We start from the raw sequence: 7,579 nt of genomic DNA on the forward strand, positions 1-7,579 counted from the left end.
GGTCCGCCATTCCTGCAGGCGGAAACCGGAACCCTAGTACTATATTGTATAGATAAATGTTATCTATAGAGACACGTGGACTCAAATTTTGTCGCACTCTGTGGGTGAAAGAATGGGTCTGACAAAAAGATGGGGGGGCAGTGGTGACACAAGTTTGCAAAGCGGGGGGAGGTTTGCCACTGTCTGCCAGCGCTCTTTCCAGCTGGAGGATGCCATTTTTATTTCCCCATAAACACCTTGGAATAGCATTGCTCTGATGAGGGCTTCTGGGAAAGTATGTCAAATTCCGGAGTGCTAATGAATTCTGAAATTTTCCATTTGCTTCACACTGGAGTCCTCTTCTTCCTTTGAAAGCCCACCTCCCACCCCAAGGATGCTGACTTTTAAGATCCGCTACAGAATATCCAGGGATGCTCATTCCCCACCCCTCACAGCCCCAGTGAGTTCTCAGAGCTAACTTTTAATATATATATATATATAAAATCCTTCCTAAGGAAATCTGCAACTGCATAGGAAAATTATACCCCTTTTGCAAAATAGCTGCAGGAAGTGGTGAAGCGCTCTCAGCTGTGCATCCCTCCCTTCTTCTACTGGGAGTATAAACAACATTAAACAGTTTCCATCAGTTTTATTTTTTGCATCAGCTGTCCCCCCCCCCTCAGGAAAAGAAAGAAAGAAATTCAATCTTCAAATTCTTTGGGAAAGGCAGAAACTGAGAGAGTGCTCATTCTTCTCTCTCTTTTTCTTTCTTTCTTACAAGGAGCATTTTCAGACCATTGACTCCAGGCCAAAAACCCCGCACTGGTAGTAGAGGCATCATTCATTAAAAACATGTGCAGAGCTCTGATAGATTGTGTCAAGGAATGCTTACTCTAACCAACTTTGACATTTAACAAAGAGCCTTTGACCCCCCTGCTATAAATATTTAGACATTAAAATAGTCACAAAATCTGTGTATCGAGCTTTAGAACGCTCAAAAGAGTGAAAGGGTGTTTCCATTCCTTGCCTGTCGGCGCAACACACTTGCTTGAGTCTGAACATTCAGTCCCGAGTCTGTTCTTAATTATAGGAACTGTCAAATGCGGCTGGCTCTGGAAGGGACAGATTTGTTAGCAGGGATAGGGAACCTGTGGCCCGCCAGATGTTACAGGACTACAATTCCCACCAACCCTGGATACCTTAAGCCGGCCATCCCCAAACTCGGCCCTCCAGCTGTTTGGGGACTACAACTCCCATGATCCCTAGCTAACAGGACCAGTGGTCAGGGATGATGGGAATTGTAGTCCCAAAACATCTGGAGGGCCAAGTTTGGGGGTGCCTGCCTTAAGTTATGCTGGGTGCAGATGATGGGAGGGTTTGATTCTAGCATTGGTACAGGATATCTGCGGGAGGGGTGAAGCAATATGCCTGAAAAGGGGGTCCCAGCCTTAATAATCTGTTGCAACACTAAAGGTCTTCTTAGGCCTTATATTGTGCAAGCATGGAGATCTTTCACGATGAATTAAAATATGCTGGAAACACAATTCCTCGTACTATTCAAAATCTACTATTGTGAAAAAAGGCAAAGGTAAAGGACCCCTGGATGGTTAAGTCCAGTCAAAGTCGACTATGGGGTTGCGGCGCTCATCTCGCTTCAGGCCGAGGAAGCCGGCGTTTGTCCACAGACAGCTTTCCAGGTCATGTGGCCAGCAGGACTAAACTGCTTCTGGTGCGATGGAACATGGTGATGGAAGCCACGGCACACGAAAATGCCATTTACCTTCCCGCCGCAGCAGTACCTCTTTATCTACTTGCACTGGTGTGCTTTTGAACTGCTAGGTTGGCAGAAGCTGGGACTGAGCAACAGGAACTCACCCCGTCGTTGGGATTCGAACCTCCGACCTTCTGATAGGCAAGCCCAAGAGGCTCGGTGGTTTAGACCACATCGCCCCCCCCCCCCCCGTGTCCCTACTATTGTGCAAACTCAATGCTCACCTGTTTTTCAGAGATGCCATGTTTTCAGCAGTAAAATGCCTGCAAAAAAATAAAAATCAAGGTGCACATTATTACCATTGATATTAGAATTAATGATGACTGGGCTGGATAATCAAGCTACAACTATTGGCCTTTCTGATCAGTAATAACTAACTAGGATTTGAAGATTCAGGACATGACAGTGTATGTCTGAAGGTAATTGACTCTACCCCTAGGTAACTGACTCTGCCCCTAGACCCAACATTTTACTTCTGCCTCTTCCCTCGGGCCCGACTCTGCTTTTCGAACTTTGGGGTTCTAGTAAAAATCAAAACTTGAAAACCTGCTGTCTGTGTAGCCTTGCCCTAGATTTATATCGTTGGTGTTTCCTGCAGGTAAGCTTATATCCATTCAATCCTCCAAATGCTATGAGTAATAAGTGCTCTCAGAGGGGAAATGATCACGCAGTTTTTTGAGAGCTTCCTGCAAAACACAATTACAGTGATGGAGTAATTCAGTAACCCACTGCTTAATCCAGAAAGAATGAGATCTGATAGAGTCGTGCTCTGCGGTTGTTAATGCAAGAGTTGTATCAACAACTCCAGGGCTGCCTGCTTTATTTATTAAAAAGGAATCTGGAGATAGGAACAATTGTGGCAGATTAACCTTGGCATGACTCTAATAGGAAAGAAATATCACCGGGGCAAACTTTGCTCCAAATAGAATATATCTCTTGCCGTTCCTGGGGTTCTGTTTGTTATGTTTGGAAGACTGAGCTGCAGTTAATTACAGGAGCATGATGCCAATATTTCATGCCAACTAGGCTTCTCATGATCTCGTGCTTCGCTATAGGGAAGGTGGAGGAAGAAATCCTTTTGCCTCGATGAAGTTTCAGCAGAACTCTCTTTGATCTCAAGGAACTGTTTATTTCCCACTGGCTTTCCTTTGTTTCTTTCTCTTTGGGACAATTAATGGTGTGAAATCTGAATTTTACTTAGAGTGGTGGCTTCCTCTTATCTCCTCCCCCCTCAAAACTTTAAGTACACCATGTTTGTCTTCCATGACAAAACAGCCGTGTGTCTTACTTCCAAATTATTTATGAAATTGCTGCTCCTCTGGCAATATATGTGTCTTCTTGATTCAACTACATTTACCAAATTGTAAGCCTCAAGGCAGGGGGTGTCTTTTGGTTGTTAGTTTTTTAACTCATCTGTAAACAAGCCCAGGAATATTTTTTTGGCTGAGGCACGGGTAAAAAAAATGCTTTAACCAATTAAATAAATTGTAGACACATTCTGAATCACATTTACTAGGGGGAAAGTCCTGGTAAGCACAATGATACTTGTTTCTGTGTAAACATGCGTAGGATTGTGCTGTTGATGTTCTTAAAAGTTTGTGTTTTGGCTGTCCCACTGTCCATTTGGATACTGTAAATGAATGGGGTTATACTGTGCTCGGTCACTTAGAGGCTGGAAGAAATCAGTGGAAAGACAGCTTTCCTGAGTCAGTCCACATCTCTCATCGTAAGTAAAAGGAAATGAGGGCGTTCTTGGATTCATTTAAATGGAGGATCACACTGGTCTGCAAGAGAAAAAAACACATTCTGCTTTCTAGTCTGTTTATTTGGTTGCTTTGTCAAGTGATCTAAGGTAGCAGCCATCACCACCACATCTTGCAGCAATGAATTCCATGAGTTAATTAAGCCTCTTGCGAATAAATGCTTCTTCTTTTCTTGACTCTACTTCCAATCAGTCTTTCAGTGAATGACTTCAAGTTCCAATATTCTGAGGGGGTGGGGGGAGTCAATAATTTGTCCATTTCCATGCTCTCTGTACATTTCAGTGTCCATTAACTCTTTTTGTTTGAAATGGCTCCCACTTTAAAATAAAATACTAATAATTAACATTGGTTTTTAAAAACCTGATACCATAAAGAAAAACCCCAAACCTCTACCTACAACAACATCAAAACCATTTTTAGAGGGGGGGAATCTAAAAATCAACAAAATAAAAAGTACATCAAACTAAATAGAAATAAAGATCAGCAATTCTGTCAGCTTTCTTTGAAATGCTCTTTTAAAGGCAGGTTCAATGAGGTATGAAGCAGAATGCAATAATGTGGCCATTTGCTTCTTTATTTTTGTGACGCTGCTTAAAATGCCCCACCCCGTGTGTGAACAGCCAGTTATCATTTCTGTCTTTTCAGAAGCATAGGACAACCTGAGAAAATCTTACACATATTTCAAAAAGTGGATTGAGAGAGGATACTCTCACTTTCTCCAAATGTTAGACTATGGGGTCATCCCGTGAACTTTTATTAAACCACAGGTTGACATTCACTGACGCTGAGATGCATAATTATTATTATACTCTTGGACAACTTTGCTAGCTCTGGTTTCGCTCCTTATTAAAAATTGACGGACAGCAAAGCCTTTGCTAAGTCTGCCTTCATTTGAGGTATTCGGTGGTTCCAAAGATTTATTTTCTCAAATCAGGCCAGAAAGAGCTAGCTAGAAAGCTGGATCATTTTACCTTTCACAATGTACATGGAGTTTTCCTCTTCTGCTGGCTTTAAGGAAAACTTGAAGAGTTTAACTCTTATAGGAGTGAATTCTAGGATATTCTGCTGGGAATACTCATTGAACCCTTCCAGGTGTTGGTTGAACTCCACCTCCCATCAGCCCTAGGCAAACTGGACAATGTTCTGGGATGATGGGAAATGTAGTCCAGCAATATCCAGAGGGCCACAGATTCCCTATTTGAGGTGAGTGGGTGCACAGCAGGTAGATTTTTCACATGCTGGGTAAAGCCTGCCCCACTGAAAGTGTCACACAACTGTCAACGGCACATCAGCCATGCCAGAAATCAAAGTGGCAACACAACCTATAAAGGATCTTGAGCCATTGTTAGCTGAGTGCCTCAGTGCTGGTAAGATAAAGCTTGTTAACTGTTCCTGAAACACTTTCAAACCCCATCTATGCAAATGTTTTCTCCCAACATCTTAGCAACTGCTAGTAATTTTCTTTTCAGCTGACTTTAATTTTCAGTAGAATTCCTTCTCAACCCGCAAATAAGAATAGCTACTCCAATTTTTTTTGCTGTGTATTATTGATTTTTTTTTCTTTTTAAAAATAATAATTTGCTGCTTTTTTTCTTCTTCCGGTAAACGGGCACATGTAGGTCTTCACATACTCCATGCGTCTCATTGCCGGTCATGGTTCATACAAAATGCTTCAACTTCCAGAAGAGAAGCACACTGACCACTGGTCTGTTTCTGGGGAAGGAAGGAAGGAAGGAAGGAAGGAAGGAAGGAAGGAAGGAAGGAAGGAAGGAAGGAATGAATCAGCAGATCTTACCATGCTAAAAAATAAACCTTTTTAGCATGGTGGCTAGAATTTAACTTGAGGGATTAGTAACAGCAAAAACACAGCACAAACTTTCACTGGGAATGAAGAAATGTTGCTCTGACTGTCCAATTCCACTTGCTTCCTGGCAGTTCAACTGCTTTAGGCCACTTTAGCCTGACCCTCTGCTTCAGGTTGGTCGGAGCATTGACGCCACAGAACCTGTTGGCTAGGGAGAGTTTTGCAAAGGGCAAGTTCTATAAAACTTGGCTTTCTTAGGGAAGTTCATGGCAACTGATACTCATTCAGCAGCCATTAAAAACCATTGCTCTGGCAGGTAACCTTTCATGTAGGGAGACTGATGATGATGATGATGATTACTATCAAGAGAATCTATATCGGGCATTGTGAACCTCTGGCACATCAGTTCTGTTGTTGGACTCCAACTTTCACCAATTCTGTCCACATAGCTGGGGATGACGGGTGTTGCTGCCCGACAACTGATTCAAATAAAAGAAGCTTACATTTCAGAAATATCTGAATATATACACAGTTATGTAAGGTATGCCGGTTCTTTTGCCATCTTCCCTAGTGTATGTGAGCAGATCATTATGCAGTGTTGCTAACACCTTGTCAGATGTGCTTCAGTCTGTCTTTTATCCCCGTGGTCCTGGGGCAGATTGTTTATGCAATCTGCTCTGCTTGGGAGGCTTTTTATTATTAAATTCTCTTAGACCCTTAAATATGCAATTGTGAGCACTGAACTCTACTGGCAATACCGGACTATTTCTACCAACCTATAGTCTTGCAGTGAGGTGGGGGTGGGGGGTGGGAGGTGGGGGTGGTTGTGGGTGTTTTACTAGTTCTGAACCCAAACTGGTTCAGAGACCAAACACTTTCCTTGGCCATCCCGATTTGGCCATTATTTATTTAACAGCAGAATTTTGTTTGTTTGCTATTCATTAAAATTAAATACACATTTTCCTGATGCACATAATGGTTTTCATGTAGACTACCTGGTTGCTCATGATTTAAAGTTCTTGTGTAGTCTTAAATAATATTATTGTTTGATTGTAAAACTACAGAGCGAAAGTTTTAAATTGCTTATTTAATTACAATAATATGCTTGGATATCCCGCAGGACATTCGGGTGAGGGCAGATGATGATGATAGGCATGACTGAATAAAAGTTTTTTTAAAAATTATTTCATTGAGAAAGTTTTAAAACACATGCTTCGAGTTTCTTTTCAGGGGAACTGTGCTCAAATGGATAAACTCCAGGCTTTTGCAAGTCTCTTGGAAGAAAAAAGAAATTTCTGGGGCAATAGACCAAAACTGCATGTGATTCTGTTTGTAGTTCTCTAGATGGTTCACTTTCTATCATATACTGTATGTTATAAAATCCTAATGGTATTCTGTATTCTCTATCCCCATCTAATTCAAACAAGCCCCATCTAATGCATACATTTATTTCTTAGAATGTTTTGGGTGTTCTTGTTTGTTCCGTTTTGCAACGACACATTGGTCTCATTTCAAGCTGAACAATATCACTCCAGTTGGCTTTATTTGCAATTATGTATCAATATTTGAAACACATTTTGGTTGGGGGGGGGGTTGTGAACTGGAATGAAATTCCATGCATATTCCAGAACTTGCCACGCAGTGTCCAGCAAACACAGATTGAAACCAGTCAGTGCATAATTCAAGGAAAATAATATTTCCATTGTAAGTGATATTAAAACTCATAAATCAAATGCCCAACTATCTAACAACGGAAACAGTCCCATGAATTATTGAATCCCCCTATCAATGATCAAGAGCTTTGCTGCTGAAATTACAACCTGGTATTTATGAACAAAAAAGAAAGAACAATCCCTAGAAAATTTCAGCGAAGTTGCACCTGCTTTTACCAAGACTGCCTTTAGCCTCAGGGCTCAACAATATTCTCCTAGCAACCCAAAATAATTGCATGCTGTGTTTAAAACAGAATGGGCTTGGAATCACACTCCAGGCTTTATATGTTTTGTCAGATGACACCATTTCCATTTGTTTTGCTTTGTTTAAATTTCCAAGAGGGAAGTAACCAAGGCTGCAGCGTTACACACATTTACTTGTAAGACCCATTGAGCTCAATGGGAATTATTTTACAGTAAATAATCATAGGATTGCACCACATTGCCCCAAATCTAAGGAAAGATTGTAGACAGACTGACTGATTCTGGGTGCTTCCAAATGAGGGCTTAATACTGCAAGTGGGTTATTCACAAATAAACGAACTCATCA

Source organism: Zootoca vivipara, chromosome 2, assembly GCF_963506605.1.
Source record: "Zootoca vivipara chromosome 2, rZooViv1.1, whole genome shotgun sequence".
Taxonomy (NCBI): domain Eukaryota; kingdom Metazoa; phylum Chordata; class Lepidosauria; order Squamata; family Lacertidae; genus Zootoca; species Zootoca vivipara.